This window comes from Schistocerca cancellata, chromosome 3, assembly GCF_023864275.1.
Source record: "Schistocerca cancellata isolate TAMUIC-IGC-003103 chromosome 3, iqSchCanc2.1, whole genome shotgun sequence".
In the NCBI taxonomy this organism is placed as follows: Eukaryota; Metazoa; Arthropoda; class Insecta; order Orthoptera; family Acrididae; genus Schistocerca; species Schistocerca cancellata.
This window is the reverse complement of record NC_064628.1, coordinates 642,032,541-642,042,989: the sequence shown is the minus strand read 5'-3', so window position 1 is coordinate 642,042,989 and position 10,449 is coordinate 642,032,541.

Here is a 10,449-nt window from a genome sequence, read left to right as displayed (position 1 = left end):
ATACGTAAAAAGAGGGATCCCCCACCACCAGGTATTCTTACGAGCTACCAACAAAATCGAAGCAGTGGCGGTGGAAGTAACCACTGCCACCGAACCCCTAACAATTGTTGCAGTCTACCGACCCCCACATGACCAGATAGATGAGTAGATGAGGGAGACATAGCTGCTCTAGCTCAAATTGAAGGCAACCTCATAATAGGGGGTGACTTCAATGCCAAACACACTGATTGGAATTCTAGAGTAACCTCCAGAGCAGGTGCCAAACTGCAACAACTAGCACGCATCCACCACTTCGAAACATGGGGTCCGGTCGAGCCCAAACATTTTCCAAAAAATGGAGGCAGGCCCGACATGTCAGACACAGCTCTCACTAGGAGGATCGCAGGGTTTGTGGCCGCAAGGACAATGTCCTCCGACCACAACCCAGTGATCCTAGAGGTCGATGTGGGAGAATTGGTAGCACTCCCACGGTACCAGACGTCTTACAAACGTACAGACTGGGAGCGATACCGAAAAACTGTCGCCTCTGATATCGCTCGCGCTCCGCCACCTACTGCCGAAACAGTAGAACAAGGGCTACAAGACTTAACAGGCACCATCTTGTAGGTAGTGGAAGAGGCCACCCCTCCACAAAGGGATGGCCCACCGCCGCAAATACAACTCCCGGAACACTAGCTAGCTCAAATTCGACATAAGAACAGAGTGGTAAAAGAGTGGAATATCATCAGAAATCAGGCCACCCGGAGGCTGCTCAATCGTCTATAGAGAGAGCTGAAGGTAACGCTCAATGAGCACAGAAACCAGCAATGGCAAACCGCCTCACAGCTCTCAAAGCAGACGATCATACACTATGGCAAGCAACCAAACAGTCCACAAAAAGACGCGCTAGGATGCCGCCACTGCACGGCGAGCGGGGTCTGGTCTACAGCCATGCTGAGAAGGCCAACGCCCTCGCCGACTCCTTCGAGAAGCAGTTTCAAGCGGCAGAACCCCAGGATGAAGAGCATGAAGAGGTAGTCAGTCGTCAACTGGCTGTCTTCCTCAATGCTGAGGAGGACCCAGAGGACGAACCCATACTTTTCGCCCCCGAGGACGTGGCAAAAGTAATTTGGTCGCTCCCCACAAAAAAGGCGCCAGGACACGACAGTGTCACCAATCAGTTAGTCAAAAATCTCCCACCCACGGCGATCACACACCTCGCGAACGTCGTCAAGAGATTACTCGATCCCGCGAGTTCCCAGCTTGCTGGAAACATGCGGAAATGGTCGCGATACACAAACCAGGGAAAGACCCTCTATTCCCGCAGCACTACAGGCCGATTAGCCTCTTGCCAACTCTCAGCAAGATTTACGAGCGCCTCCTGCTAAGACCATACAGGAACACATTACCAGAGAGCAACTTCTGCCGGATTTCCAATTCGGGTTCCGGCAGAACCACTCTGCCCCACAACAGGTCATGAGAGTGGTTGAAGCAGCCACAGAGGGCTTCATTCACAGAGGCTACTGCGGGATAGTGCTACTAGACGTAGTCAAAGCCTTTGACTGAGTATGGCATAGAGGGCTACTCTACAAGATGTACACACAAGGGTTTCCCGTGAGTATAGTTAAGCTGATTAAAAGCTATCTCACGAACAGAACTTTCTCCGTCAAAGTAGAAACTGCCACCTCCACAAAAAGGCGTATTCGTGCTGGGGTGCCACAGGGATCGGTCCTGGGGCCCGTTTTGTACAGTCTGTACACTGCGGACACACCAACGACCCCCCTGGTGCACACTGCACAGTACGCAGACGACACAGCCTTCTACACGACAAATGCGAATAAGGACCTGGTCATCCGTAGGCTACAAAGGGTTTTAAATGACACAGAAACTTGGACCCGTCGCTGGCGAATCACCATATACTCTGAAAAGACACAGGCTATGCTGATTACCAGCAGGCTCGGAAGGCGCGAACCTCCTCAACGTCCCCCCCTCCAACTTCACCTAAATGGAACCCAACTCCCCTGACGCAGAACCGCCAAGTACCTTGGCGTAACCTTGGACTCTCGTCTTACGTGGAAACCTCATGTAGACGAGGTGCACAGGAAGGTCTGCGCCAGAATGTCCATCCTATACCCAATCCTGAACTCAACCAGCTCCCTTCCCTGCCCAGTAGCAGTAAATGTGTACCAGGCCCTGATCCGGCCAGTAATGGATTATGCGTGCCCTGTCTGGGGATACGCGGCGAAGCAGCACCTGGACAAACTCCAGAGGCTGCAGAACCGCGCCCTCTGGAGGGCATCGCATTTACCTCTTGGATTCCCCGTAGATGATCTGCACGCCGCAGCTGAAGTCCCACTCCTGAGAGAGCGTTTCCAAGATCTGGCAAGGGCCTTCTATGAAGGTTCTTCCACATCAGGAAACGCCCTCATCCACTCCCTAGGTCGGTATGACATGTCCCGCGACAAGCACAAGCTCCCCATGACGATCTTCGACGATTAAGTCGAAGAGAAAATTCCAATACCCAATTCCTTAATCCTGCTCCTTCTCATATAACACCAACCATCTCGCCAACCTCAGGCAAGTAACAGGCACAAACAGAACAATCATCACATTTCACAGAGACCAAAAAACAACAGAAAAAAATCACATACACACGTACACAGGGCAGTAAATGCCGAAAGGCTACAAACTCCCTCTCACGCTTCCCCAAAGAGGGGAAAGTAACAGATGAGAGCAGCAGCAGCGTCCCGACACTTCACCAGAAGATGATGAGTACGAAACTCATTGAAACTTTGCGACAAGACGACGCCACCACTCGGCTGATAACCCGAGAAGAATTCATCAGTGGAATACGCCGAGAAAGACTGCAATCGCATACAGTGCCTGTTTGCAGGTAAAACGCTAATAGTAACGAGAAACCAGAGAAAGTCAAGTAAATTGAAAAAAAAAATTACCCTTCGCACCCAACGACGTCGTGAGAAAAATCGACGTGTCGTACTTATAAAAAATGTACGATCCAATACATTAGAGCTGTTAACAGGGTTTGGCTTAAAAAGAGTGAATTTCACTTTCGGACCCAGCTGGTCAGTTTGCGCAGCCGTAGGCTTTCTTCTGTCCGCGGCTCGATAGATACCGTGCAGAGGAAAGCTACGCGCCGCTTCTTTCAGAGATCGGCAGAGAAAGTGGCGGCACAATGGGCCGCCGGGATGGGAGAACGCGACGCGGCTGGCGGCCGGGCTGCGCGTTTCCCGCCTGTTAAGCCCCGGCGTGCAGGATCGGGCACCCCGGCCAGCCAACGGAATGAAAGGCGGGCCGCCGTGTCGTCACGGCAGGCACGCCTCTCCGCCGATGAAGACATAGCGCCGCGTCTCATTTACACGGTCGCCGACGTCTCGGCGCTCCCAGACGAGCAGCGTACGTAACAGGAGCAGCCGTTCAAACAATAACGCGCTGGTTCATGACTTACGGCTTTTGCCTATTGCCCCGAAAGGTTTCTACAGCATGTACACATCGTCATGGTTGCTACCTAAACAAACAACGTAAGATGACGCGTCATGCTCATGTCGGCGCTTTATATTAATGATTGCATCCGCACAGGTTCAGGTTGGTGTACGGACAAAGTATACATACAGGGTGAGTCGCGTAAGACGCAACACCCTCATTATTCCGGGAGCGATGGCGCGTATCTACAAGCGTTGTTCGGCGAATCATAGCCGACTATCGGGCACATACTTTGGTACATGCACAATAATCAACACTTTTATATTGACCGAGATAATGAGGCAAGCACATGTTTTTTAAATGGGACGCTATACTTTTTACCATCATTCGAACGCACTGGAAAAGACGCGTATAGTGATGAAACGCATGTTGCTATATGTGATTCAAACTTCGCTTAAAAGACGCTGGGAAATATTGTAGGCGGTCGAAAGCGGCTGCAGACTGTAAACACACCTCGCGCGACCCGCAGGCCGACTTGTGCTCTATGCAGCATGCACGGTCTACGCTACGTAGGTAAATCCTCATCCGCCCTCTTTTAAGCAAAGTTTGAATCACAATAGCAACATGCGTTACATCACTATACTCGTCTTTTCCAGAGCATTCGAATGATGGTAAAAAAAAGTGTAGCGTCCCATTTAAAAAACATGTACTTGCCTCATTATCTCGCTCAATACAAACGTTGTGATTATTGTGCATGCACCAACGTATGTGCCCCATAGTCCGCTATGATTCTCCGAAAACCGCATGCCGATACGTGCAATCGCCCCCGGAATAAAGGGGGTGTTACGTCTTACGCGACTCACCCTGTATACATATTACGTCACGATCGTTTCGGTACCAAGCAGCCATCTTCAATGTGATCCACGAAAGAACATCGTCACCACGTACAACAATTAGTTGGGTCCTTTGGAAAACATGAAGTCTAAAGCACCGGTCAATGTACAGCATATCGACAGATGTTCACTGATGTATTTTAGACTTCATGACTTCATTGTTTGTAATTGTCTTTCAGATTCATTTCATCGCCATTTCTTCATAGTAATGGTGTTTTTAGAATCCAAGCCTCCACTAGAACCTTGAATATACATCACAATTTGTACAGAAACCAGATGGCAGTTCCAAGAGTCGAGGGCACGAAAGGCAATCAATGGTTCAGAAGGGCGTGAGACAGGGTTGTAGCCTATTCCCGCTGTTATTCAATGTGTATATTGAGCACACAGTAAAAGAAACAAAAGAAAAGTTTGGAGTAGGAATTAAAGTTCAGGGAGAATAAATAAAAACTTTAAGGTTTACCGATGACACTGTAATTCTGTCAGAGACAGCAACGGCTTTGGAAGAGCAGTTGAACGAAATGGAGAGTATCTTGAGAGGATATAAGATGAACATCAACAAAAGCAAAACGAGGATAATTGAATGTAGTCGAATTAAGTCAGTTGATGCTGAGAGAATTAAATTAAGAAATGAGACACTTAACGTAGTAAAGGAGTTTTTCTATTTGGGAAGCAAAATAACTAATGATGGTGTATGTAGGGAGGATATAAAATGCAGACTGGTAATGGCAAGAAAAGCGTTTCTGAAGAAGAGAAATTTGTTAACATCGAGGATAGATTTAAGTGTCAGGAAATCCTTTCTGAAAGTATTTGTACGGACTGTAGCCATGTATGGAAGTGAAACGCTGACGATAAACAGTTTAAACAAGAAGAGAATACAAGCTTTTAAAATGTCGTGCTACAGAATAATGCTAAAGATTAGATAGGTAGATCACGCAACTAATGAGGAGGTACTGCATAGAATTGGGGAGAAGTGAAATTTGTGTTCAACGTTACTAAAGGAAAGGATTGGATGGTAGGACACATTCTGAGGCATCAAGGGATCATCAGTTTAGTTCTGTAGGGATTTGTGTGTGTGTGTGTTTGCGAGGGGGGGGGGGGGGGAAGCTACAAAGCACTGAAGTTATAGCTGCCGGAGCCTGCCACTAAGCTACACCTTCAGAAGAAAATGTGACCTTTTGTGATCGAGGGCCGCAGGCGGAACGTTTTGCAATGTTGTCTGTTATTCAGTGATCGCGACCGATAGCCAGTGGAGAAAATGGAGGTATCTGCTTTGTAGACAGGCTTTGTCTCCTATGAATATGATGCTCTGTTGCCTTGGTTTCCATCTGCAGTATATTTTTCTCATGTATATCGAAAAACATTGGAAATTTTAGAGGGTTCCAGGAGAAAAATTAATTGCTGATTGAAACCTAAACCGTCGGAACAGACAAAGCCTTTCTATGCAGCAGCTAAATCTTCTCCAGTGATGATTGTGACAATGAGTCACGGTCACTAATGACAAGCAACACTGAGAGAAGTTCCGCCTATGGTCCCTCAGCATGCAAAGTCACCGAAGGATTAGCCTAGTGGCAGACGCTGACCCTATAAATTCAACGCTCTGTGTCGCCGTCAGATTATTTATTTCTCGTTCGATCTTACAAAGAACAGGTAAGATTAATATAAATCACAATAAACGTTTGGAACTTACAATGTGGAAACAAATTATATCAATTATTACATTACAGTTATGTCAGGGAAACTACGTTGTTACAATAAATGGAACAAAAATCACATAAATTGAAGACAGTTAATTACACAGTAACATTAAGATTATGGAGCCATTTCCTGGCATTGTCCGTTAACTAGTGGAGCGACAACGGAGAGCCGTCTCTAATACCATGAATGTTACAAACCAGAAGATGGTCCATTGTTTGTACCTCGCCACAGTCACAATACGAATCGTCTGTATAGCCCCATTTGGTTGTTTGCTATCTGCATCGTCCAACTCCCGTGCGAAACCTGTTTAGAGCCGACTAGTGTTTCCTGTTGAGATTGAAGCCTTCAACCCTTTTGGTTGGGTCGTGGATTAGGTGATGGTTTCCCACGACGCCTCTTCTCAGACCCTGCCATGAATTCTTCCATTCAGCATCGAGATCCTCTGAGCCCAATGTTCTGCTCCAGTCGGTAGGTTTCCCCGGACTTGAGTCTCGTGGGTCCTCCCATGTCGGCATGTATGGGTAGCCTTGGGTTTGCTTCAATTTTTTCTACTATGTCCTGGGTTGCTTTCTCTCTACGTATGGAAGCAGGAGCGATGTTTGCCAGCACCGGAAGACACTCAACGGGGGTTGGCCCGAGAGTGCCGGTGACGGTTCTCAGAGTGGCGTTTAGCTGTACGTCCACCTTTTTGGCGTGCGGGCTTCTGATCCAGACTGGGGCACAGTATTCTGCAGCGCTGTACACCAGTGCCAGTGCAGCAGTTCGTAGAGTGGCAGCATCACAACCCCAAGTGGTGCCTGCTAGTCTGTTGAGCAGGTTATTTCTTGTCTTCAGCTTTTGGGCAGTAACAGTTAAGTGTTGTCTGAAAGTCATGCTGCGATCTAGCTTAATACCGAGATATTTTGGGAAATTCTCGTGGCTGACAGCTTTACCACTTATAACCAGGCGCAGTTCCCTTCTCGCTTCCTTGTTGTTTAGATGCATGACTGTGCTTACTGTTTTTGTCACATTGATTTTTAGATGCCATGTGTCATACTACGATGTTTCCGGATACACGTTCCTATTCTCGATTTGTTCTTCAGGGCACTCTCTACAACCTCTCCAAGTATGTCGCAAAATTTCTACGACACACTGTATATATGGTGCCTTTCCTAAGAGTCGTCAACCTACTAACAGTCTTTCATGTGGCACAGTGTCGATGAAAAGCATTGGTTTGTTTCTAGTTTCAAACAAAATAATTTTTAAAGCGAAATTTTATGTGCCACATCGATGGAGCAGTCCCAAAGTTCTATAGTGCGATATTAGTTTTATTGACACGCATTGACAGGGCCACTAACCGAGAAGAATATCCAGTACTCTGGCAGTGACTGTGCGCTGCTTATGGATGGCGGCAGCTGTCAGCGCGGGTCTGGGCGGTGCTGTCGCTGCTAGAGTATTAGTTACACTGAAGCGCCAAAAAGCTGTTATAGGCATGCGTATTCAAATACAGAGATATGTAAACCCGCAGAATACGGTGCTACTGTCGGCAACGCCTATATATATCAACCAAGTGGCTGGTGCAGTTGCTAGATCGGGTATTGCTGCTACAATGGCAGGTTATCAAGATCTAAGTGAGTTTGAAGGCAGTGTTATAGTCAGCGCACGAACGATGGGATACAGCATCTCTGAGGTAGCGACGAAGTGGGGATTTTCCAGTACGACCATTTCATGAGTGTACCGTGAATATCCGGTATTCGTTAAAACATCATGTAACGTTGTTGCTTTTTTTTGCTATGTAAGCGGTGCTGCTAGTCAAGACCATAAAAGTGGGTTAAAAGCTGTGAGCTGTCTGGGGAATTTAATCTTGCATTACTGAGCAACTGTTTCACCAGGTATCCAGTTTAGCTTACCTAATTCCCAACCAGACTAACATGAATTATAATCTTTTAATAGGCATACAATAACCGGTGATATATATATATATATATATATATATGTATAAGAGAATTTAAATAAAAAGAAATAAATCATCCATTAAATTTCGGGCATGCAGCCGCGCAAATAAAATTTCTTCTACTGATATTTCGGCCGCGTATCGTCCGGCCATCTTCAGAGCGAGTCACAAGACTGATGACAAGGTGCCAAGCGCGGCCTTATATGCTCCACCGCGGCGGTACTGCGCATGCGGGTCACAGATGCTGCGCCGCCTGTGGCGAAAGCGTACGGACGTTCGATGTGCTTATCGATGTTTGATCGGCGGCGATGACACGGTGACGACTTCTCTGCAATTTAATTAGTCCAGTAGAAGAAATTTTATTTGCGCGGCTGCATGCCCGAAATTTAATGGATTATTCATTACGCCGCGAGAAGTTGAAAATGCACAGAAATAAATCAGTTTATATTTGAAAATTTATTTTAACATCGATCATTAAAATTTCAGCATATTAAATGTGAGTCATAACTAAGCTGGTGCCTTATTCAGAACTGTGAAAATGTGAGTTTGTAATCTTACGGAACACATCAAATATGGAGCCAAGATTGGGAGACTGCATACAACACTGCATTCATAAAATAACACACGAAGAACGTTGAAACATATGCAAGAGAAAATTAACCACAACCAACCGATTCAATTTTCACCCAAAGAAGTTACGTTCGTAGCACAATCTTGTCCGTCATGTAATTACCACACACTGGTATACTAAATACATACTAACTCTCTGTCAAATCTTCCCGAAAAGAATAGCTGAGGGCTACTTTGATGATTGCACCACATGCTTCACGTGGTCAACTTGGTTTACACAAAGAGTGTAACTCCACAATAATTTTGATAATTAAAATAAATTAGATCGAAAAGCAATTTACAAAAGAAAAACCTCGAACTGGTTACTAACGTCTTACTATTAACCTGATGGGTCAAACAATTGTATAACCACGTGGTACTGGTTTCACAAAGTACACCCCACGTGGGTTGAACATAAAGAAAAGTTGCTATATTGAAAAATATTGTCAAGACGAGACGTTATAATCTCACGCACATTCGCATTTAAGATTGATCATCTTAGAGTTACTGATCAACACGTGGTTCCACTTTACTCACAAAGTAGTGACAAAGTAACTACTGGAAGATATTATGAACTTCACACTCGAAATACACAGCGTTGCAATTTAAGATAACATTAGATATTTTAGAGCTAAACCTGAAATAAAGGTGATTAAATTTTCAGTTAGGCTGAACTTAAGAAATCCATTGTCCTACGGACTTAGCAGACATGCGCTTAGCCAGAGATCTTACCACTTCAGACGCTCGCCACGGACAGACTGCCTTGGTCCCTTCCTGAAGGTGGCTCCCCACTACAAACGGAAGTGGCCAGAGGGGCAGCTTCCTATACCAACATGACAAGGGACGGACAGGACCATACTAAGGATAGAAACCTCTTTGCTTTTAGAAAGCGTAGCTACCTGTTCCGACGTTGGTCCTACTGTTCTCTAGCAGACAGGCTTGTCTGCTACCCACAAGCATGCAACTAGAAATACATTTGTTCATTCATCCTCTCACACAGAAGGGAAGGGGGATGAGAGTATCTTATAATATACAGTATATAAAAGAAAGCGGATGTAGGTTCCGTATGAGACTGTGTGACATGAATAACATATAAACTGTGTTTTAAAGTGTAGTAGTGTGACAGATCGTTCTTGTTTATGTGTAAAAGTAACACGTTTCACTGCTCAGTCTCCTCCCAGATAGTCAGAAACACCACAGTAAATTTAGAAGAGGAATTTATGCCGTAAATGACAACAGATTTAAGAAATTAACATGAAAGGAGAGACTTTTCATAACCCCAACGCTCCGGGAAAATACTGTGCAGGGAATTTTCTGGCCATGCTAGGACATTCCCAAGCAGGCTTCTCACACCCTACTTAAACCAAAAATGTAAAGAAAAGGCAAAAGGTCACCAGCTACTTGCTAAAACACAATAATTTCAACACATCTTTAGAATCTACCAATTTCAAAGAGAAAAAAAAATCTGTGACACCTATTTAAAAGATAGTGTAGACCTAATTCGGTCAGCAAGTAAAAACAATGGTTCCTGTGTCATTAATATGAAAACAATTTCTGGTTGTTACCCTTATGGAGTTCACCAGTATTTGCTCATTGCAAGAGCCAACTGATCACAGGAAAATTTATGACTGTTTAATAATAAGTAAAATTAATGAAAATAGCAAAGGTGCCACAGCAATTTAAAAAAACATGAAAATAACATCAGTATTACAAAGCAGAACATTACAATGCACAATCCGCAATAGCAAAAAAAATATAAGAGAAAAAACATGTTTTACAAAGTGGTTATCACTAAAAAATTCTATATCTTATAAAACTAATAATTTGTAGAATTAAAATAACTTTGTGGCACTAATTTAATCACTCTACTATATTTCAGTTAGTTAGCAAACAATGAGC